The 24578-nt window shown below is 40.2% G+C and overlaps 1 protein-coding gene across 1 annotated transcript in view; it reads right to left on the bottom strand.

Moving 5' to 3' along the window:
• The window catches only part of LOC130360591 (adiponectin-like), a 76069-nt gene extending 54026 nt beyond the window's left edge, over positions 1 to 22043 (bottom strand). The window contains exon 1 of the mRNA XM_056563130.1: positions 21959 to 22043. The gene's annotated coding sequence lies outside the window, so the exon portion shown is untranslated. The remainder of the gene's footprint in view (positions 1 to 21958) is intronic.
• Positions 22044 to 24578: the final 2535 nt, after the last annotated feature.

Raw genomic sequence — 24578 nt, 5'->3', positions numbered from 1 at the left:
AAGGGCGTATGCATACGCCCTTCGTCCCCAACAGGTTAAAGAGGACGGCAGTGAAGAAGCATTAAAAAGCTATAGAGTAAAGTGTAAAATGTGTAAAAAACAGATAAAATCTGCAAAAATAGAGACAGAAAGACTCATTGCCAAAGAGAGTAAAACTAACCCCAAAATGTTGTTTAACTATATAAATTGCAAAAAGGTAAAAAATGAAGAAATTATAAACAGGGATCAGGAAAAAGCTAATATATTAAACAAATTCTTCTCCACTGTATTCACAGAGGAAATGCGGCATGCAAGATCACGGGGGTCCACAGCGGCGGGACCCCCGCGATCAGGCATCTTATCCCCTATCCTTTGTATAGGGGATAAGATGTCTAAACACTGGAGTACCCCTTTAAAGTGTTAAAAAAAAATAATAAATGTAAATCATCCATTTTTTCCCATTTTACCCTCAAAAAAGCATAAAAAATAATTAATAAACATATTTGGTATTGCCGCGTGCGTAAAACTATGAGCTATCAAAATATATTGTTAATTAACCCGTACAGTGAACAGCGTAAATGTAAAAAAATAAAAAATTCCAAAATTGCTAAAAAACCTAAGCAAAAGTGTTACCGTTAAAAACTACAGATCAAAGAGTCAGAACTAATATCCTCTAGGGGGGAGGGGCTTGCTGAGCATGGCGGGCGTTCTGAAGTGCTGATGCACTGAAGGAGAGCCGGCTGATTCACCGGTGTTTCTACCCCAGCACTCAATTCACCGGTGTTTCTACCCCAGCAACAATTCCAGGAGTATGTCTTAAAGAACACGGAATAAGGCAAAGAAAAATAGCCCACTAAAACTAACAGAAATTTACCTCCCTGTAAACCGGGGTGTGAGTCCTGCCACAGGAGGACGAGGACGGGCTGCTGCTATGTCGGCTGGTACCCCGCTTAGCAAAGTGAAAGCAAACTCCCCCATGAGCCTGGGACGAGGAGGCTCTCGCGCGCAGATGGATTCACATGCACCGCAGAACGCCACATTGGAGGAGAGCGGCGTAGAGTCACAAGCTCGCGGCAAGGGGGAGGCTCCCCTGGAGAGACGTAGGGGAAGTGTCCGAAGACCGGAGCTCACCATAGCCTGAGACTGGAGCCCACGCTCCCCAGCGGACGCCAAAGGAGCAAGAAAGGACCTACTCAGCAGTGGTGTCCACAGAAATATTGACAGGCAGCGGCAGACGTGAGAGAGATGGAGGAGATACCTATCTACACACCCCATGGCTCCCAAAACTTCCTTCAGGACAACAGACGGTGAGCACAAGCGATGAGTGGGGGACATTTGATAAAGCAGTATCTGTAGATGCAATAGGAAAATTGTGTTTAAAGGAAGGGGACTCTATAACTAATATGGATGTATTGAGTATTACACCTAAAGTTCCCTCACTAGCTTCACTCTCGGCCCCTATAGCCTTTAGCCCAGCTAAGTGTAAGATCCAGCCTGCTGTTTAAGTCACCATCACCCAAAAATCTAATGGGTGAAATAAACCAGCTACACCCTCCTAATCCCAATGCTTCTCAAATAAGAAACAGCCTTGACTCTACAGCCCCGGTCTCTGAGGCTTCAATGAGACAGATGCTGGCTGAATTGCAGTCCTCTTTTGCAACAATTCTACAAGGGGCAGTCACACAAATACAGCATGAAATCCATGATCTGGGTCAGCGTACATCTCACATTGAAGATAAAGTGGAGCAAATAGTAGTACATCAAAATAAAATAGTGGACTCAGTGGACAATTTAAAACAGGAGGTTGAGACACTCAAAATTAAAATAGCGGACATGGAAGACCGCAATAGGAGGAACAACCTCCGGGTGAGGGGAATACCCGAGCTTATTAAACAGGAAGAGCTGCTTGCATTTGTAACGGAATATTTTTTGAACCTGGTGCCACAACTTTCAACTATGGACCTCTTGATAGATTGTATCCATAGATTGCCTAAGGCTAAAGGAGTCCCCCCCCCCAATTATCCCAGAGATATAATATTACAAATCCACTTTTTCCAGACCAAGGAGAAAATTATGACAGCAATTAGGAACCCCCCTCAATTACACAAGAGATTTAAAAATCTTGCTATTTTCCCAGATCTGTCTCCATTCACCATGATGCGCCGCCGGGAATTTGCGCAGGGTACTCATTTACTAAGGAAAAATGACATTGTATACAAGTGGGGAATCCCTGTTAAGATCATAATATCCCATAAAGGGAACAAATATGTTGCTAACACTCCTAAGGCTCTATTGGATCTCTGCCAAGAGTGGGGTATACTACCCAAGGTTTACCAAGAAGCAGATGCAGGGAAGGACCCCCCTTATATGTATCGGCAGAGTGGACAACAGTTACTCATAAGAAAACAAATTGGAGAAATCGCAACTCCCAAAACTGAACTTATGAAAGATTTATGTGACCTACTGATTATTTTTATTTTGCTCTGCTTTAAGGCAGTGACATGCCAATCCTGAGAATAACTTTTGATAAACCGGAATTTTTCTTTTTTCTTTTTAGGTTGGAAAGGTTCCGACCGTTCCCTCTGAGGGCGTACTCTAGTCGCCATTATGACTCAAGTTTTTTCTTGTCCCTTTCTGTTTTCCTTTTTTCTTTTTTTTTCTATTATAGATGCTAACCTGGTTTCCTTTTCCTTTTTTTCAGTTAAATAAAGCAGAATGTTCATCTGTAGCGGGTCCTTATCAGCTTAGGGAAAACAAGAATAGTGACACATATGCAGTATGACCCTAAATAGACAATAGACACCAAAATAGGTTTCTTAAAGGAGTGCTGAAGAAACTAATTGGTTTTAAGGAAGATAAAATAATTATTATGGGAGATTTTAACCAATCATTATGGCCGTCAGTCGATACTACCTCCAGGAATGTATCAAAAGAACCAACCCCCTTATGTCAGACCATGAGCCATTACGCACGGTACGATGTCTGGCGAATTAAGCATCCTACGGAACATGATTTTACCTTTTACTCTAATGCCCATAAAGTTTATACCCATATAGATTTTTTTTTGGTATCTAAAATATATGGGATATCACTTTAGCCTCAGAGATTCCCACTATAAGTTGGTCGGATCACGCACCGATAGTTTTGACTATAGGCGAAAACTTGGGGAACCCCGCACATTATATATGGCTGGCAAAGCTTGTTATTCTTCGGGAGGGCAACTTCCAGAAGAAATTATCTAAACAGATACAGGATTATTTTGAAATTAACAAATTATCTGTTACATCTCCAGCTTATCTTATGGTGTGCATTCAAAGACACGGTGAGAGGCCAGATTATCAGCAAAACATCCTTTCAGAGGAGGACAAATAGCAATAAAAGAATCAAAATTATGACTGATTTAGCAGAATTACATAGGCAAAATAAAAAAATATTTAATTCTGGTACCGCATCCCAAATAAAATCATTAATAGAAGAACTACATGAGTTAGATCTCTATAAATATAACTCAGCACTCCAAGAAATTAAGTTAAATAATTATTGGCTGGCAAATAAACCTGGGCGTTTTCTAGTTAAACTACTCAGAAAAAGAGCTCGGCAGAGACAAATTCATTATTTGGATCTCCCTTCGGGAATTAGAGCACAAGACCCCCAAAGTGTAGCAGATGGATTTGCTGCTTATTATGAAAACCTATATAATTTGAGATTAGATCACACACTCAAACACCCTACTAAAAAATTAATAGTCAACTTTTTATCTAAAATAAATTTGCCATCCCTTTCTGGTGCTCAAACTGAAAAATTAGGTCTCCTGTTTATGGAAGAAGAGATAAGGAAAGCCATAAAGAACCTTAAGGCCTTTAAATCACCAGGCCCAGATGGTTTGATTAATGAATTCTATAGGCTACATGCAAATAATATCATTCCATACTTAACAAAATTATTTAATGATATATTAGAGACAGGCCAGATTCCAAAAGAAATGTTAGAGGCAGTGGTGGTGGCCATACCCAAGGAAGGTAAAGACCCTACATCACCATCCAATTTTAGACCCATATCCCTCCTAAATACAGATCTCAAACTATATGCTAAACTTTTAGCGGGAAGGATAGGGGAATACTTACCATTGATAATATCCACAGATCAAGTTGGGTTCGTCCCGGGGAGACAGTCCTTAGATGGGACTAGAAGAGTACTGAATGTGATGGCGGAAGCCAGTGGTGATCGGACGCCTTCTCTGCTACTTGCTCTAGATGCGGAGGTGTTCAACCGCCTACATTGGGGGAATTTGGAGATGGTTCTGGAGAAATTTGGGGTCTCCCGAAAGGTGATAGGGGGAATTATGGCACTCAACTTCCATCAGCCAGAGTAAACCTGGGAGGTACGGTGTCCAGAGTTTTTTCTCCAATGGCATCTCCAATGGCACGCGCCAGGGCTGCCCCTTGTCCCCATTTATATTTATAATTGCAATGGAGCTGTTGGCCCAAGCCATTCGTGATGCTTCAGGGATAAGGGGCATTCCAATAGGTGGTGTGGACCATAGAATTGGGTAATTTGCGGACAATTTGATCCTTACCATCTCCGAACCTAAATGCTCATTGGAGGCAGCGATGGTGCTACTAGATCAATTAAGTGAGGTCAGCTATTACAAGTTGAATTTATTTAAAACAGTTGCTTTACCGATTTCCTTATCATATGCATGTAAGAGAGACCTGGAGGCTAACTATTCTTTTATTTGGGCTGATGAGGCTCTTACCTACTTGGGTATTAGGTTGACCACTTCTCCACTTCAGACATTTAGGATTAATTGTGATTTACTTCAGAAACAATTAAAAATAATATAGAAGCATATACCAAATTTTCACTGTCATGGTTAGTCCGAATATCAGTAACAAAAATGGTATTGCTCCCAAAAATGTTGTATGTTTTTACAAATCTCCCTCTCAAGATCTCACCAGATAAGATAAAGAAACTACAGTCTATATTATCGAAATTCATTTCCAATAATAAGCCAACTAGAGTAGCAGCTAAAACTCTCTATAGACCTATAACAGAAGGAGCCTTGGATGTCCGGAGTTATTAAAATACTACCAAGCCATACATCTAAATCAACTCCAAAGTTGGTGGCATAACGACTCTAAATTAAAATGGGTTGAGGTGGAGTGTTCTATGTACAAGATGCCATCACTAAATATTGTCCTTTGGGCTGCTTTTCTCCAGGATAAACCTCCTCCCACGATCAGTCTAACAGCTGCAGCAGGCATAGAGGTATGGTTAAGGTCTAATATCATTGAGACATTGGGATGTCTTAGCTATAATGGAAGTTATTCAATATTTGCTCCCTGAGACAGATTTCTCGGGCTGGATAGGGAGGGGGATAGAGGTTATGGGGGACATTGCGCAGGGGAACTCCCTAATCCCGTTTGATATGATTTGTGCAAAATATAACCTTTTGAATAAAGATTTTTTTTAGTTTTTACAACTACGCCATCTGGTGGCAAACTTTAAATTTAAGAAGAAAACTGTGAACCCCTGATATGAGAATTTCTTTTCAAATCCGGTCAGGAACAAAGGGAGAACATCGTTATCGTATAAAGCTTTGCAAACTATAGAGCAAATAGCAACACCGAAATTTATAAAGGATTGGGAACGGGACCTTGGAGTCACTGTCCCCCAGGAGCTTTGGATACCATATTTTTCCCTCCCCACAATCCTTTCAGGGTGTGTTTCCCATTTTGAAGTGACACGTAAATTATTGTATAGGTGGTATTTTACACCTTTGCGAATGGCAAAGTTTGGACCCAGAGTGTCAACTATGTGTTGGAGATGTGGAGGGGAACAAGGTTCCCTCCTGCACATATGGTGGAACTGTAGGATTACTACCGAGGTATGGCAGAATGTTCTTTTACTACTAAACAAACTGGTAGGGAATATACCTTGGGGACCTGAAGTAGCTTTACTGACACTGGGTCTAAATAGGTTACCATTATCAAAGCGAATAATTGTCTTTCATACAGTATCCGCTACTAGAATAGCGATAGCTAAAAGATGGAAGTCTATAGAGATCCCATCCTTGATGGAGATAACCAACTCACTTAAATCTGTTTACATTATGGAGTCGCTGAGATTTACCAGAACAATAAATCCTACTAAACATAAAGTAGAATTGCAGATTTGGGAAGATTTCAAACTTAAACTAGAGGAGAATAGGTAGTAGGGAGCTGTGTTAGAAGGGATAGTTGTTTTTTTTCTGTATAACTACAGGGGAAACTACTAGACTAGACCAGAAGTTAGTAGTTAGAATTTTCTTTTTATTTATATTTTATTTTCTGTTTGTTTCTTTCCCTATTGTATTTTGCATGTATCTGCATATATTGCTAACATGGTGATAATTGTTAAATGGCATTTAACTTAATAAAGTATTTAAGACAAAAAAAAAATACAGATCACAACGCAAAAAAAATAAAAAATAATTAGCCCTCATACCGCCCCATATATGGAAAAATGAGAAAGCTATAGGTGGTCAAAATAGGGCAATTTCAAACATACTAATTTTGTTAAAATAGTTTGAGATTTTTTTTAAGCGGTACAATTATAGAAAAGCATAGAACATGTCATGTTTACCGTAAAGTGTACAGAGTGAAAACAAAACCTTCCAAAATTTGCTAAATTGTGATTTTCTTTACAATTTTCCCACATAAATAATATTTTTTGGGTTGCGCCGTACCTTTAATGGTAAAATAAGTGATGTAATTACAAAAAAATTGGTGAAGCAAAAAACAAGCCCTCTTATGGGTCTGTGAATGGAAATATAAAAGAGTTATGATTTTTAGAAGGCGAAGAGGAAAAAACTAAAATGCAAAACTAAAATTAGCCTGGTCCTTAAGGCCATATAAAATAATGTAAATAATAATAAACATAAACATATGTGGTATCGTTGTGTGTGTAAATATCCAAACTATTAAAATATAACTTAAATTATACTTCATGGTCAATGGCGTAAATGTAGAAAATACCAAAGTGAACAATTGCGTATTTTTGGTCACTCCATATACCCTAAAAAATGTTATCAAACCGATCAAAAAGTCCAATCGAATCAAAAATAGCACCGATAAAAATTACAGGCCCTAAAAATGATCTCCCCCCCATACATCACTGTATATGGAAAAATAAAAGTTATAGAGGTCAGAAGAGGACAATTTTAAGCATAGTAATTTTGGTGCATTTTTTTTATAGAAAGTAGTAAAATAAAATAAAATAAAATAAAACCTAAAAGATAGGTATCATTGTAATCGTATAAACCTACAGAATCAAGATAACGTGTAATTTTTTATCAAAAAGTGCTCTGCGGAGAAACGGAAACCCCCAAAAGTTACAAAATGGCTTTTTCATAGTTATTTCAGTCATAGTTAGATAAGGTTGAAAAAAAGACAAAAGTCCATCTAGTACAACCAAAAGCCCTACTGTGTTGATCCAGAGGAAGGCAAAAAAAAAAAAAAAACATGATGCCAATTGCCCCATGAGAGGAAAAATTCCTTCCTGACTCCAATATGACAATCAGAATAAATCCCTGGATTAATGTTCTATGCACATAGATCTAGTATCCATATCCTGTAATGTTATTACTCTCTAGAAAAATGTCCAGGCCCCCCTTAAACTTGTTTATTGAATCAGACATCACACTTCATGTGGTAGAGAGTTCCATATCCTCACTGCTCTTACAGTAAAGAATCTCTGTCTGTGATGATGGTGAAACCTTCTTTTCTCTCGATGTAGAGGATGCCTCTTTGTTATGGTTATATTGGCCTCGGTATAAAGTGATCACTAGAATGATCTCTGTACGTTCCATTCATATATTTGTACATACCTTCTATGGCAATCCTTCTCTCTGTGTCAGTTTTTGCTAATTTTATTTCTTGTTTGCATAATGTATTCTTCTAATTATAATTTTTAAGGCCTCCCCACTACCTTCTTGTTTTAGTAGTCCAAATGTCTTCCTCTTATCATTTATCACATTCCTAACTGTTTTGGTTAACCACACTGGTCTTCTCCCATTTCTAACTCGTTTGTTTCCCTAGTGTATATGTCATTCACAAGATCTATTTAGGATGCTCTTAAAAATGTCCCATTTAGCCTGTGTACTTGTATTACTAAGGGGGAGGTCCCAATCTATGTCAATGAGGTCCTCTTTTAGTTGGTGATTATTAGCCTTCCTGAAGTTTAATGTTTTTGTAGCCCCAGTAGTAGACATCCTCTTATAGGATAAATGGAAATTTCTTATTCTGTGGTCACTATTACCAAAATGACCCCCCGCCTCTATCTCAGATGCTATGTCTGGCCTATTGATTAGTATCAGTTCCAGAAGTGCCCCCCCGCCCCCCCTCTTGTTTGGTCCTGCACTAGTTTGGAAAGGTAATTGTCCCTAAATATTGCCAAGAACCTGTTTCCCTTGCTGTACCTGCAGGTATTAGCTTCCCAGTCTATATTAGTGTAGTTAAAGGCCCCCATAATAATGATGTCACCCTGTTATGGAATGTCTACTTGTGTGTTTGTAAACCTGAAAACCACATGGAGTTTACCCCTTAAGGACCAAGGGTGTACAGGTACGCCTTTGCTCCCTGGTACTTAAGGACCAAGGGCATACCTGTACGCCCGTGGGAATTTCGGTCCCCGCCGCGTGCCGGGCGGGGACCGGGCCGGGGTGACTGCTGATATCTATCAGCAGGCACCCCGCGCAAATGCCCAGGGGGGTCATCAGACCCCCCCCATGTCGGCGATCGCCGCAAATCGCAAGTGAATTCACACTTGCGATTTGCGGCTATTCCGGGTCATACGGGTCTATAGTGACCCGGTGACCCGGAAAATAAAAGGGATCGCGGATGTCCTAGACACCTGGATCCGACGGAAGCCGGTAAGTTACTTAGCAACATCTGGAGGGCTACAGTCTGAGACCACTATAGTGGTCTCTAAACTGTAACCCTCCAGATGTTGCAAAACTACAACTCCCAGCATGCCCAGAGAGCTGTTTAGGCATGCTGGGAGTTGCAGTTTTGCAACAGCTGGAGGTCTACAGTTTGAGACCACTGCACAGTGATCTCTATACTGTGCACCTCCAGATCTTGCTAAACCACAACTGATAGCATGACCACACAGCAGTTTGCTGTCTGGGCATGCTGGGAGTTGAAGTTTTGCTACATCTGGAGGTCCAAAGTTTGGAGACCACTGTGCACTGTGCACTGTCTCTAAACTATAACTCTCCAGATGTTGCAAAACTGCAACTCCCAGCATGCCTAAACAGCAAACAGCTGTCTCTGCATGCTGGGATTTGTAATTGTGTACCTCCAGCTGTTGCATAACTACATCTCCCAGCATGCCTTTCGGCGATCAGTACATGTTGGGAGTTGAAGTTTTGCAACAGCTGGAGGCATACTGGTTGGAAAATACTGAGTTAGGTAACAGAACCTAACTAAGGGTTTTCCAACCAGTGTGCCTCCAGCTGTTGCAAAAGTACAACTCTCAGCATGCACGGTCTGTCAGTACATGCTGGGAGTTGTAGTTTTGAAACAGCTAAAGGTTTGCCCCCCCATGTGAATGTACAGGGTACATTCACACTGACGGGTTTACAGTAAGTTTACTACTTCAAGTATGAGCTGTGGCAAATTTTTTGCCGCAGCGCAAACTCCTAGCGGTAAATTCACTGTAAACCTCTGCCAGTGTGAACGTACCCTAAAAACACTACACTACACTACACTAACACATAATAAAGGGTAAAACACTACATATACACCCCCTTACATTGTCCCCCCAATAAAAATAAAAAACGTATTGTACGGCAGTGTTTCCAAAACAGAGCCTCCAGCTGTTGCAAAACAACAACTCACAGCATTTCCGGACAGCCACTGACTGTCCAGGCATGCTGGGAGTTTAGCAACAGCTGGAGGCACCTTATTTGTGAATCACTGGCATAGAATACCCCAATGTCCACCCCTGTGCAATCCCTAATTTAGTCCTCAAATGCGCATGGCGCTCTCTCACTTCAGAGCCCTGTCGTATTTCAAGGAAACAGTTTAGGGCAACATATGGGGTATCTCCGTACTCGGGAGGAATTGCACTACTAATTTTGGTGGCTTTTTTTCCTTTTACCCCTTATGAAAAATAAAAGTTGGGGTCTACACCAGCCTGTTGGTGTGACCAGTTCCTGAGGTAGACTGTTCCATAAGTTCACAGTTCTCATGGTAAAGAAGGCGTGTCGCCCCTTGAGACTAAACTTTTTCTTCTCCAGACGGAGGGAGTGCCCCCTCGTCCTTTGTGACCCCATTTTGGAAACTACACCCCTCGTGTAATGTAATAAGTGGTACAGTGAGCATTTACTCCTCACAGGTGTCTGACAGATTTTTGGAACAGTGATCCGTGAAAATGAAAAATTTAATTTTCCATTTGCACAGCCCACTGTTCCAAAGATCTGTCAAACGCCAGTGGGGAGTAAATGCTCACTGCACCACTTATTAAATTCTGTGAGGGGTGTAGTTTCCAAAATAAAGTCACACATGGGGGGGTCCACTGTTCTGGCACCACGGGGGGCTTTGTAAAGGCACATGGCCCCTGACTACCATTCCAAACAAATTCTCTTTCCAAAAGCTCAATGGTGCTCCTCCTCTTCTGAGCATTGTAGTTCGCCAGTAGTGCACTGCAGGTCAACTTATGGGGTACCTCCATACTCAGAAGAGATGGGGTTACAAATTTTGGGGGGTATTTTCTGCTATTAACCCTTGCAAAAATTTGAAATTTGGGGGGAAACACACATTTTAGTGAAAAAAAAATATTTTTGTTTTACATATGCAAAAGTCGTGAAAACCCCTGTGGGGTATTAAGGCTCACTTTATTCCTTGTTATGTTCCTCAAGGGGTCTAGTTTCCAAAATGGTATGCCATGTGTTTTTTTTTTTGCTGTTCTGGCACCATAGGGGCTTCCTAAATGCGACATGCCCCCCGAGCAAAATTTGCTCTCAAAAAGCCAAATATCACTCCTTCTCTTCTGAGCATTGTAGTTCGCCCATAGTGCACTTCAGGCCAACTTATGGGGTACCTCCATACTCAGAAGAGATGGGGTTACACATTTTGGGGGGTATTTTCTGCTATTAACCCTTGCAAAAATGTGAAATTTGGGGGGAAACACACATTTTAGTGAAATTATTATTTTTTTTTTTCACATATGCAAAAGTCGTGAAACACCTGTGGGGTATTAAGGCTCACTTTATTCCTTTTTACGTTCCCCAAGGGGTCTATTTTCCTAAATGGTATGCCATGTGTTTTTTTTTTTTGCTGTTCTGGCACCATAGGGGCTTCCTAAATGCAACATGCCCCCCAAAAACCATTTCTGAAAAACGTACTCTCCAAAATCCCCTTGTCGCTCCTTTGCTTCTGAGCCCTCTACTGCGCCCGCCGAACACTTTACATAGACATATGAGGTATGTCCTTACTCAAGAGAAATTGGGCTACAAATATAAATATACATTTTCTCCTTTTACCCCTTATAAAAATTCAAAAATTGGGTTTACAAGAACCTGCGAGTGTAAAAAATGAAGATTGTGAATTTTCTCCTTCACTTTGCTGCTATTCCTGTGAAACACCTAAAGGGTTAAAACACTTACTAAATGTCATTTTGAATACTTTGGGGGGGGGGTGCAGTTTTTATAATTGGGTCATTTGTGGGGTATTTCTAATATGAAGACCTTTCAAATCCACTTCAAACCTGAACTGATCCCTGAAAAATAGTGAGTTTGAAAATTTTGTGAAAAATTGGAAAATAGCTGCTGAACTTTGAAGTCCTCTGATGTCTTCCAAAAGTAAAAATATGTCAATTTTATGATTCAAACATAAAGTAGACATATTGGAAATGTGAATAAAAAAAAATATTTTGAATATCCATTTTCCTTACAAGCAGAGAGCTTCAAAGTTAGAAAAATGCAACATTTTCAAATTTTTCATCAAATTTTGGGATTTTTCACCAAGAAAGGATGCAAGTTACCACAAAATTTTACCACTACGTTAAAGTAGAATATGTCACGAAAAAACTGTCTCGGAATCAGAATGATAACTAAAAGCATTCCAGAGTTATTAATGTTTAAAGTGACAGTGGTCAGATGTGCAAAAAACGCTCTGGTCCTAAGGTGTAAAATGGCCTGGCCCTTAAGGAGTTAAAGGCAAAATGTCTGTCTTCTCTGGGCGCAGGTAAAAATGGTGGTTTCCAAGGCAAGTCTGCCGGGGCATAGGTGTTTTATAAACAACGCCAACCCACAGGTGGGCTGGAAAAGGGGCAGAGAAATCACAATAAAACCCATTGAAAGGGACCCAAGCTTCCTTTCTCTCTCTTCCTCCTCCGACCACCAACTTCCTTTCAACCTCCTGGTGGGACCTGTATTTCAAGCCAAGGGAGGCAGCTATTTATCCATACCTGCCTTTGTTCCAGTTTCATTTTTGCTATAAGGGTGCCCCGAAGCTAAGTATTTCAGTATCATTTTTTTGTTTCATATATGATAGTTGTACCTTTTAATGATAATCCACCTGAATAGCCAACAGATAGTGTTTCTTCTCTAATTGTTGCAAATGTGTTTCTTTACACTGCAGTTTTAAGTATCTAACTACTTTAGTACTGTCTGTTTCTATTTTAGTTAGAGCATGTTTAGTTGATTGTTTATTAAACATTTTTATATCTGCTAGTATTTAGGTGTCTAGTGTTAGTTTGTGCATTGGATATTAGGAAATAGCTCTTTCAAAATTCCTTATTAATAGGTTGGCTTTTAGGGGACATATGAATGCATTTGGGTTCCAGTAAGTCTGCTTAGTTGTTGTCTGTTGTAAGATTTAAAGGGCCAATACGCTCATTAGTGTAATCCACCTGTTGCTCATTTATAAATTCCTCCACCCTTCTCAGTTCCCTGCTGGATCTTTGTTGCCTTGTGCCTTTGAGAAAGCGTTCCACTGTATTGCCTTGCTGTTTATCCGATCTCTTGCTCTTGTGTCTTGACCTTGCTCCTCTGCCGCCTGGCTACTGAATTCCTGCTTCACTTTGACTATGCTACTGTGCCGCCTGCCCTGACCTTCTGCTATCCAGACTACGAGTTGCCTTATCCCTTCTGTGCCCCGCATCTCCTCAGCCGCCTGTGTCGTCAAGCTGTGCCAGGGGTAGAGACCTGGGTGCTGCCTGCAGCAGCAAGTCCATTCCGCTTTGCGGCAGGCTCTGGTGAAAACAAACGGAACCTTAAACTCTGCTCCCTGGTACGGTCCGAGTCATCTGCCACACAGGTCCAGCGGATCCACATACACCGGAGTTCCTGTCTTCAGAAATGTGAGTGTTACATTGTCTAATAAATCTGTGGTGTTGTGAGTATATGATATAAACTAAGCCATATGTTCGGCAGTCATATTAGGTATTCACTAAATCAAATAGTTTTTGGCAGCAATCTTGGTTACCTCTGAGACGCATGGCCTGCAGACACTGACTAAGCAGTTTATAACTTTAGAAGCTTTATAACCTTCTGAGCCAAATCTAATTCTACTCCAAGCCACGAAGCACAACAAACCCTTCTTTGCTGCCCCATCTGTTTGTCTTATTAGTAGGTTTTCTGCTGCTTCCATTATACTTGGTGACTTATAACGAACCTCTATCAGAAATTTATTGTTCTTAACCCCTCCCCTTATTTCTAATGATCATTCTCCTCACCAATGTCCTCGTGCAGAATGGGCCCAAGACAGGATTTTATGTATAAGCCAACCCGTCTCCCTTTTTTACCTGTATTGTCATTTCCAAAAAGACTGTACTCCTGTATATTAACAGCTCAGTCATAGCTTGAATCCAGCCATGTCTCACCTATCCCCACTATATCATAATCTTCTTACGATAAAAACATAGTCTTTTGCCGTAGATTTTGCGGGGAAATAATTGATGTTATTGTAAAGTACAATTGGTGGCGCAAAAAAAAAAGCATCATATGGGTCTGTAGGTGGAAAATTGAAAACATTATGAATATTGGAAAAAGAGGAGGAAAAAAGAAACGTGCAAAAATGAAAACTCCATGTGTCCTCAAGGTGTTAAAAAGTGGTAGGTCCGGATGGCTGTCTGAGCCGCCTCTCTCTAATCCGCTCGCTAGCCACAGAACACTTTTCCCGGATCATGCGGCCAGCAAGCGCTCCCGGCGTAGGCTGTAGATTCAGGCGTTGCACCAGAGTAGAGGACGAAGGATGCAGGAGGTGAATATAACGTTTTTTTTTTCTCACATGACATTTAAAAAGGTATCGGTACTCGTTCTCAGTATTAAAAATTATATTGGGACATCTCTACAAAACATAGATATGCGTACAAAATTGATTAAAGATTGGAACAGAATTCATGAAAAATCTAATAAATGAAATCCAATATTATTGTACAAATCAATGTTAACCAATAAACTAATGTAAATCATTCCAAAAACAAAATGATGCATACTTACATAAAGATGGAATAAAATAGTAATTATTTAAACTAACATATGGTTTGATACATGTGCAAATAAAACTGTTAATTTAGATTGATGCATAAATCATTATGTATGTAACCCAACAAACAGCAATTCATATGAATGAAATGAAAATACATTCATAATTACGGTAAATAATCTATAACTGATATCAACCATATATGTAGGTTATGCATGGACATTAAAGGGAATGTGTCACCAAATGTAATTGTTTTTTTTTTTAGAGGTTAAATAATTTTTCCCATTTTTTTTATATTTTTGGAAATATTTTTTTAAATGTTTACTTGTCACAAAATATGAAAAATGTTATAATAACCTGTCATATCTCCCACTGTTGACCAGCAAAGGGAGCTAACATGAGAAATCTGGTGAAAGCAACCAACTTGTCTGGCTGCTGGAAATGAGACTTCGCCCGTCTACCTTCCTCCTCTGTCTATGTGCAAAAGGAGAAGGGGAGGGGTTTTTGTGGTTTCTTAAATTCCACTGTCACCATTTTGTTGGTGTCTGAAGAGTGGTAAAGTACAGACTAGATGTCTCTTGATAGGTCACTGCTCCTCAGGGACTTCAAGAAAATGGTGTTAGCTCCCCCTTTCATTGTACCTAGCCTGCGCTATGCACATGTGCTGTCGTAGGTGTTGTGAAGTGACACACCACAAAGAGGCTACAGTAGAAAATGGCAGCCCCCAGTACACACTTTATTAATAAATAACATTAAAACTACATTGTCCTATAACTAAAGACATAAATGAAATTCTTTATCTTGATAGAATAATTTTAGACATCTTATCCCCTATCCAAAGAATAGGGGATAAGATGTCTGATTGCGGGGGTCCCGCTGCTAGGAACCCCCGCAATCTCTCCTGCAACACCCCGTGTAAAGCCCTGCACCCTCAATACAAGTCTATGGGAGTGGGCGTGACAGCAGCCATGCCCCCTTTCATAGACTTGCATTGAGAGGGAGGAGCCATGATGTCACGATACTCAGGCAGTGCTGCAGGAGAGATCACGGGGGTTCCTTTGCATAGGGGATAAGATGTCTAGGGGCGGAGTACCCCTTTAAGCACATAGCGTGGGAATGATCAACCTGTCTCATAGGAAGATTTTCGTTGATGCCCATAGAAATCAATCACAGAACAGGTTCAGCTTTAATTTCTTATATTCCTCTGGTAAAAAGAAAGCTGAGATGTGACTGGTTGCTATGGGCAACAAATGAAGTCTTACTATAAGACAGCTTGATAAATCTCTCCCATATTTCCCAGGATCGAGAGCTCCTCCTGCTCTTGAGTTCTAATGCATTAGCAAAAAGATACACAGATATTTTACAATTTGATGCATAGGAACATGCAATATGTAACTTGGCATATATAAGGTTCTGCCCCGGCACTTACTGCCATCGGGTCTCTTCTGCTGCTCTGCCCACTCCTGCCTCTAGGCCCCAGGTTCCTCCTTTCATCCTCTTTCTAAGGCTAAAGTTCCTGGTCTGGCTTGTAGGGTGTATGGTACTCTTCCTGCAAGTTTAATACCCCGAGAACCAAATTATAAGCAGTGTCAATTCTTTATTAGAAAGTGAATTATAAGACAAATTAAAAAGGGAACAGGAGCAAACAGACTACTGAGGTATCTGCATACATGTGTAGAGGAGGTAGTAAAGTGCAAGAATCACATGTATGAGGGCTCAGCATAGATGCCCACAAAATGTATACATAAAAGAATCATGGCTGTAAAAAATTATACTAGCACAAAGACAATTATAAATGTAACTTTATACATAGCAGAAGAAAAGGGAATTGCACACTAGTCCAAATGTAAACAGAGGCCCGCAATAAGGAAAAGAAAAAGGTTCAGTTTATAAAGTGCTCATTAAATCATAGGAGGCATATAGGAAAATGTGGCTGAAGCACCGTACAAACAGATAGTCAGCCTACCAGTCCTATACAAACAAGTCTCCAAAGCCATCAAATCAGCAGCATTAATAAAGTGAACCATGCAGACGTCTTACGGGTAAGACACCGCCCCAACGTCGTTTCGCCCAGAGGCTTCTTCAGGGAATGACATTCCCTGAAGAAGCTTCTGAGTGAAACGACGTTGAGGTGGTGTCCAGTACCGGGGTAAGACGTCCCCACTGTTCACTTTATTTATTCTGCTGATTGGATGGCTTTGGAGGCTTGTGGCATGTTTGTATACGACTGGTAGGCTGACTATCTGTTTGTACGGGGCTTCAGCCACATTTTCCTATATGCCTCCTAGGATTTAATGAGCACTTTATAAACTGAACCTTTTTCTTTTCCTTATTGCGGGCCTCTGTTTACATTTGGGCTAGTGTGCAATTCCCTTTTCTTCTGCTATGTATACTGTTACATTTATAATTGCCTAGTATAATTTTTACAGCCATGATTCTTTTATGTATGTATACATTTTGTGGGCATCTATGCAGAGCCCTCATACATGTGATTCTTGCACTTTACTACCTCCTCTACCCATGTACCCAGACACCTCAGTAGTCTGTTTGCTCTTGTTCCCTTTTTAATTTGTTTTATAATTCACTTTCTAATAAAGAATTGACACTGCTTATAATTTGGTTCTCGGTGTATCTTTTTGGATAGTTCTTGGTTTAATTACGCACACCTGAGACCAGGTTAGAATTGTGTTCTAGTTGGTTTGCCCTCTCTTTTTGGTTACTGCAAGTTAAATAGCCAATGCATGCACTTGTAATGTGTTCTTTACCTATCTTTGCCTAGCACTAACTTTTTAAGACTGCCCTATCTGCTCACATGTGCCTGACTAATAGTGTTGTTTTTACCCCCAGTTATCCTTTGTCTAACCTTTGCCTGTTCTCCTGACACTCCCTCTGTCTGACTCCTGTGTACTACGCTGACACTCCCATGCCCAAACTATTGACTAAGCTGACTTTTCTGGTTGTACCTGACATTGAACCTGTGCTGCCTGCTATGACTTTTCCTCTCGGATATGACTCTGCTCCCAGGCTGCCAACCTACTACTCACATCCACAACAGTGAACCTCTGCCTCTTTCACAGGACCTTGCACTGGGGCCATCTAATCTGCCTGGCTAGCATCAATGCATAACAGGATCACCTTTGGAAAGTGACCTGGTACTCTCTAGCAGCAGAAGTCCAACGTCCACACTGTGGATAGGATGACTCTACCCAAAGCCAAATTGGGTTGGTAGTTTAGTGAGTCCACACCCGTTGATGAGTTACTGGTAATGCACTGCATCTGTCTAACATAATGAATAAATTAGCATTTAAAGAAAACACACTGATCTGTAAGGCGTTAATATAAAACATGGTCTAACTGGAAAGCTATTATGAGCTTCACATCACATTTTTGGAATTAATAAAGACATACAATACAAAGAATTAATAAAGAAATACAAGAGCCTTTCACTTTTTTGTGTGGATATTGAGGACTTGTGCTAAGATAAAAAAAAATTAAGTTTTCTCCCATTATTCTTAAAAATTAACTTACACAAGGACAGAAGTATTCAGACCCTTTGCTATGACACTTGAAATTTAACTTCCATTTCTTTTGATCATCTCTGTAGATGTAGATGTTTCTACAACTTTACTAGAGTCACCTGTGGTAAAATTAGGTAATTGGACAAGCTTTGGAAAGACCTGTCTAAATAAGCTTTCACAGCTGACAATGTATATCAGAGCAAAAACCAAGTCATGGGAGGAAAAGAACTGCCTGTAGAGCTCAGAGGCAGGATTGTGTTGAGGCACAGATCTGGAGAAGGGGACAACAAATGTTGCTGCACTGAAAGTTCTCAGGAGGACTCTTGTTTGAGCTGTCTGCTCCATTAAACTAATCTAAATATTTGGAGGAGAAAGACATTGATAAGAGACATGACTAAGAATCGTATGGTCATCTGGATTAGCTCCAAAGATCCTTTGGGCAATTGGAAAACTTCCAAAAGGTGGCAAGAAAGAAACCCTCCTCAGTAAAAGACACATGAAAGCTGACTGAATATAGCAAAAAAGTATCACCTAAAGAACTCTCGGACTGTGAGAAACAAGGTCAGGTTGAGCGAAAGCTAAAAAGTACAGAGGTACCTGCTCTACAGTGCTCTGGACCTCAGACTGGGCCAAATGTTCACCTTCCAACAAGACAATGGCCCTACGCACATAAACAAGACAACACAGCAGTGGCTTTGTGACAATTCTGTGAATGTCCTAAAATTGCCTAGCCAGAGCCCTGACTTAAAGGGGCTATAAGGAGAAGAGAAGGGGGGCTCAGTCCATGCAAATTCCATAATTTACAGGTGCTACTCAGTGATAAAGAAGCCAAACTCAAGAAGAACAAACAAGCACTGAAATATAGCAGCACACCAAAGGTATGATAATGAACAAATCGGGGACATGGTTCGGATGGACTCTGATAAATAATTTTTTTTCGAGATACCTCCTTGATAACCCATGATATAGCCACCTGAAATGGAGACTTGATCCATATTTTAGAATTGCTGACTTTCTATGAACTCACTCATTTGGATATCATAATCTTATCGATATGGACACTAGGGCAGACAGTTGGCTTTTGTCTATACATGGTGTCATTATTGTCACTATCATTATGTATATATATGCTCTTTATCTTTTGCACTTTTAGTTTTTTTTTCACATATTTTTTGATAAATTATCTGTATATTATTAATATGCATATAAATATGTATTTTTGTAGACAGGATTTGGTTGATTATATTGGATGAGTACATTGCAGATGGATAGGGATGTATTTTATGGTCAAAATGAGACGGTTGATATACCAGTGACATTATAACTAATGGCGCATACGGATAAAGACAAGGGTAATTAACAGGTACAATGGCTAAGACAGCAAGAGTACAATATCACACACATATGTGTGTCTGTGCATGTGGTTCTTAAGATAAACTTAAAGGGGAAAAGTTTTTCCCAGGAAATGTTTTTTTTTTTTTTTTTTTTTAGATGGCTCCAGAAAGTTAAACAGATTTGTAAATTACTTCTATTAAAACATCTTAATCCTTCTAATAATTATCAGCTGCTGAAGTTGAGTTGTTCTTTTCTGTCTTAGTGCTCTCTGATGACACGTGTCTCAGGAGCTGTCCAGAGTAGAAGCAAATTCCCATAGCAAACCTATTCTGCTCTGTGCAGTTCCTATGGGAATTTGCTTCTACTCTGGACAGCTCCCGAGACACGTGTCATCAGAGGATCCCTTCCTATCACTTGCTTGATTCCATGCCGAGGACCGATTGCCGTGACCGGACACAGTCCATACTGAAACGCTCCATATCCATGACTGGTAATTATACCATCAGCACTTCTTATACAGTATCGGCAACTACATTATCAGCAGAGTTGGCAGCTGGCATTCACACCTGGAGTGGTGAGCGGTATTCGGTACCAATAGTTATTCATTATGTGTGGTGACACTGTTGCAGGTCTTACTTTATTATGGATTATTGAACTGTATCTGGATTTTTTTTAGCACGGTCACTTTACAATAAATCAGGACTACTGTGCTCCTATAGGATCTCTTTCTTGCATTACAGGACTATATTACTGCATGTTGGACATTAGAAGTCTATTTTTCTTTGCAGGTTGTATTCAGGCCCCTATTTTATATTTTATATGTTTTGCATTGGTTATTTGTACATCACATGGGCCCTGTGATTAATTTTATACAAATTTTATATTTGATTTAAAATTACAATAAAATGCATCTATACCAATTATCCATTGTATATCCATTTTGGTGGAGGTACTTGAGGGCTGGGATTCTATTTATTCATTTACTTCTAACGATGACTGGTAACATTTGTTTCAGCATTATCACCTGATGCTTACCTGGTGCACCCCAAAATAACTTATGCGTTGTCATAGTATTGCATACGTTACACAGTGGTGTTTAAATTATGCGTCGTTACTGCAACCATCTTGATGCGCCGCTGTTTATTATTGTCACAGTGTGTATATGGTCTTTGATATATTGATCCATGTGTCATTGTCACAATATGTTTATTGATGTACAGCCGCCATCACTGCATATATTACATACTTACCCGATGCACCGCTATTACAGTCCATTAAGTATGACCATAGTAACTAGAGGAGTCGACATATATATATATATATATATATATATATATATATCACGCCGGTTAATAGACCTAGATGTGTTTTGCTGGATGAGGAAAACTGATGTCAGGATTGCACACAGTGGAATACAATTATGCATCGGTATTTATGCATGCGGTCCATCGATATGCGCACACAGCCGGCGCCGGAAGTCAGGTCACACTATGGGCCTTAAATGACTATACTATATCGTGGCCGGCGGCACGCAATGGCTACCATCTGTAAGGTATCTCTAATTGATTACCACTTGTATATATAGCACTGGCACGGAGGGTAGTTTTGTGGCACTACACCCCTGAGGAAGTCGCCTTAGTATCAACGGAACCCGTGGGGTCTCGTTGTGGCCCCGTCCTCGCTCTTTACCACTGTCATCTGGTTGCTCCATCCAGTCTGGGATGCTTGCTTCCTTAACATTGTTCATCACCACAAGTATTAGTAGGATTGTGGCCATATAGTGGGAAACAGGAATTGTGATATATGTATCACTGGGACTATTGTGTAATAATTACTAGTACCCCATTAGTGTTTTCCTTATAGCCTCATTCCTATAGTGGAACATTTTTTATCACTCAATGTATAATTCTGCATGGAGTATGGTAACTGTTTAAAGGGGTACTCCGGTGAAAACCTTTTTTCTTTTAAATCAACTGGTGGCAGAAAGTTAAACATATTTGTAAATTACTTCTATTAAAAAATCTTAATCCTTCCAGTACTTATTAGCTGCTGAATGCTACAGAGGAAATTCCTTTCTTTTTGGAACACTGATGACATCACGAGCACAGTGCTCTCTGCTGACATCTCTGTCCATTTTAGCAACCATGCATAGCAGATGTATGCTAAGGGCAGCATGGTGGCTCAGTGGTTAGCACTGCTGCCTTGCAGTGCTGGGGACTTGAGTTCAAATCCCACTAAGGACAACAATAAATAAAGAGTTATTATTATTATTATAACATCAGCAGAGAGCACTGTGCTCGTGATGTCATCAGAGAGCATTGCAAAAAGAAAATAATTTCCTCTGTAGTATTCAGAAGCTAATAAGTACAGGAAGGATTAAGATTTTTTTAATAGAAGTAATTTACAAATATGTTTAACTTTCTGGAGCCAGTTGATTTAAAAGAAAAAAGGTTTTCACCGGAGTACCCCTTTAACATCTTAGAGGATGGGAGCCAGTTTCTAGGAGAGGAGGTTCATGGCCCCTTCCTAGGGTTGTCCCTGGGCTTCCAGTGAGCCAAATGTAATTGTTTTTATATTTTCCTTTCACAAGTGCAATATTTGTAGTGTTTACAGAAAGTGTTTTGTACAATAAAGATTTGTTCGTTATCATACCTCTGGTGTGCTGCTATATTTCAGTGTTTCTTTGTTCTTCTTGAGCCTGAATTAAAGTGGGTCCTCCACTGGTGAGAGAACAAATTGAGAAATGATTCTCTGACATCAATCTCTGCAGATCCTTTCATTCTTTGTCAGGTTGGATGGGGACTGTCTGTGGAAGCCAATTCAGGTCTCCTCAGAGATGTTTAACTGGTTTTAAAGGGATATTCCACTGGCCAGCATCCAGAACTAAATGTTTTGAATGCTGTTTTCTGCAGGGGTGGCCACGCCCCTCATGACATCAACGCCATGCCCCTCTATACAAGTCAATGGGAGGGGGCGTGGCAACCATCAAACCCCTCTCATAGACTTGCATTGAGGGGGCGTGGCCATGACATCACGAGGGGCGTGGTCGACCCCCGCAGCGTGAAAACAGCATTTGGAACATTTAGTTCCAAATGCTGGCCAGTGGAGTACCCCTTTAAAACCAGTTAAACATCTCTGAGGAGACCTGAATTGGCTTATACAGACAGTCACCATCCAACCTGACAAAGAATGAGAGTATCTGCAGAGATTGATGTCAGAAAATCATTTCTCAATTTGTTCTCTGTTGATCTAAATGACTATAGATGTGAATGAACATAAAAGAACATTTACTGACTGTAGAATCAATTACCAAGCCCTGGTTTCCGTGGGCACCCACAAGGTGTGCGATATATCAGAGGAATCAGAGACAGACACTCCAGAGTGTTGAGTATCAATGTCAACAGCTTCCTGTTTATTAAGAGGTTCAAGCAATATTTATATGTTACATAGTAATACATGTCTCATGAAGGATCAAAGGTTATAGTGGTTACCTAATAGACATATATGGTGGAACAGGAGCTAATTCATCATGATTCAACAATATTGCTGAGCAGGTAGAAAGACAATCTATTTAATCAAAACTTCTTAGGGACAAGTTTCGATCAACACTACTTATGGCCATTAATTACAAAGTACATACTAATTAGGAGGAAGTTTTATTACGGTCATCATTAAACTTATAGGTGAAGAGTGAGATTGAATATATTTCTTATAATGGAAATTTACTTTGTTAAAGAGCTAGATCTTAATTCCTAATTTAACAATAATCCCAATTTTTAATGTTAAAAATATATTTAATCATTTAATCAATAATTGTTTATATCTTAGCGATCAATGTTTATAGCTTAGGGATCCCATATCTACAGACAACCTCAGAAAACTGTATTTTTTTTTTTTACCATATTCTTTGCATTGGCCGCTTTTACTGGCCACAACTCTACCCATCCTGAGAAAAAGTCAATACAGACGAGTGCATATTCATATAAGCCTACCTTTGGTAGCCGGATATAGTCGATCTTCAGTCTCTTAAAGGGGTAATCTGGCTTTGGAGTATATTTAACCGGAACCCGAGTAGTCTTACCAGGGTTGTGTTTGGCACTTGTGATACACGAAATAACAAACTGGTGGGCAAAGTTATTAAAACCAGGCACTAACCAAGCTGTACTTTTGACAAATTAGTTGTATCCATCATGGGGTATAAAACCTGCATTAAACATACCTTTCCCCCCTTTTCCCACATGCCGGCAGGGTTAACTGCCGCGCCTAAGGCAACCCATTTACTCCTCTGACCTGAGTCAGTTTGTTTTTAGAGGCTGGCAAGGATGTCTGGGGTAAGGTCTAGTGAGATTGGTTGTACTGGAAGGGCAGTCGTGAGCTTAGGAAGTTTTTTTCTAAGCAGCATTTTTGCCCGCTGCGTCGGCTGGGGCATTTTCTTTCGAGCAGAGATTTTCTGACTTTGTGTGTGCTTTGACCTTCACTACAGCAACCTGTGTAGACAACTGGACATTTTGCAAGAGGTTTGTGATGGCCTGAGCATTTTTAATAGGTTTGCCTTCGGATGTCAAAAAGTGTCGAGATCGCCAAATCGGGCCAAAATCATTCACAACACTAAAAGCGTATCGGAATCAGTGTAAATGTTTGCAGATTTACTTTTAGCCTGCTTAGACGCTTCAGAAAGGGACACTAATTCAGCTTCTTGGGCAGAGAAGCAGACATTAGAACACCTTTGTGATTGACTATTCCATACCTGCTGCAAAGTTAACCCTGATGGCAAAATCTGGACCCATCCACAAAAAAATAAAAATCAGGATTGGCTAGTGGGTTTTGGTGTATGTGTTCAAAACCCTGTATCTCAATTTGCATTAAAGATTAACAATCATGTTGATGATATGCATCAAAAAGTTCATCCCCATAATGTTTCTGTAAGAGCTGGTGGTGTTGTGAATCAGGCTGTGTCATTGTAGGAAGTAGTGAAGCTGGATTTAAGGTGGTACATTTGAATTTTGAGACTGGTTCACAAGTCATAAGATCTGCAGCTGTTGCCACACCCGCAGACAGGCTGAGCTGCCTCTGACAACCAGATCCAGATGGCATGAGTAATATCCCAAAGGCCATTGTCTTCCCCCATGCTCCTGAGTGAGTACTCCTCAAGCATGTCCTCCCACCTCATGGCAATAGAGGTTGAAGGGTAGCATGTAGTCTGGCAGTTCTAGAGCAGGAGCTGCAGCCACAGACACTTTAAGGGAATAAAAGCAGCTTTCAGCTTCTGGGG

Source organism: Hyla sarda, chromosome 3 (assembly GCF_029499605.1).
Source record: "Hyla sarda isolate aHylSar1 chromosome 3, aHylSar1.hap1, whole genome shotgun sequence".
NCBI lineage: Eukaryota > Metazoa > Chordata > Amphibia > Anura > Hylidae > Hyla > Hyla sarda.
This window is presented reverse-complemented; position numbering and strand designations above follow the sequence as displayed.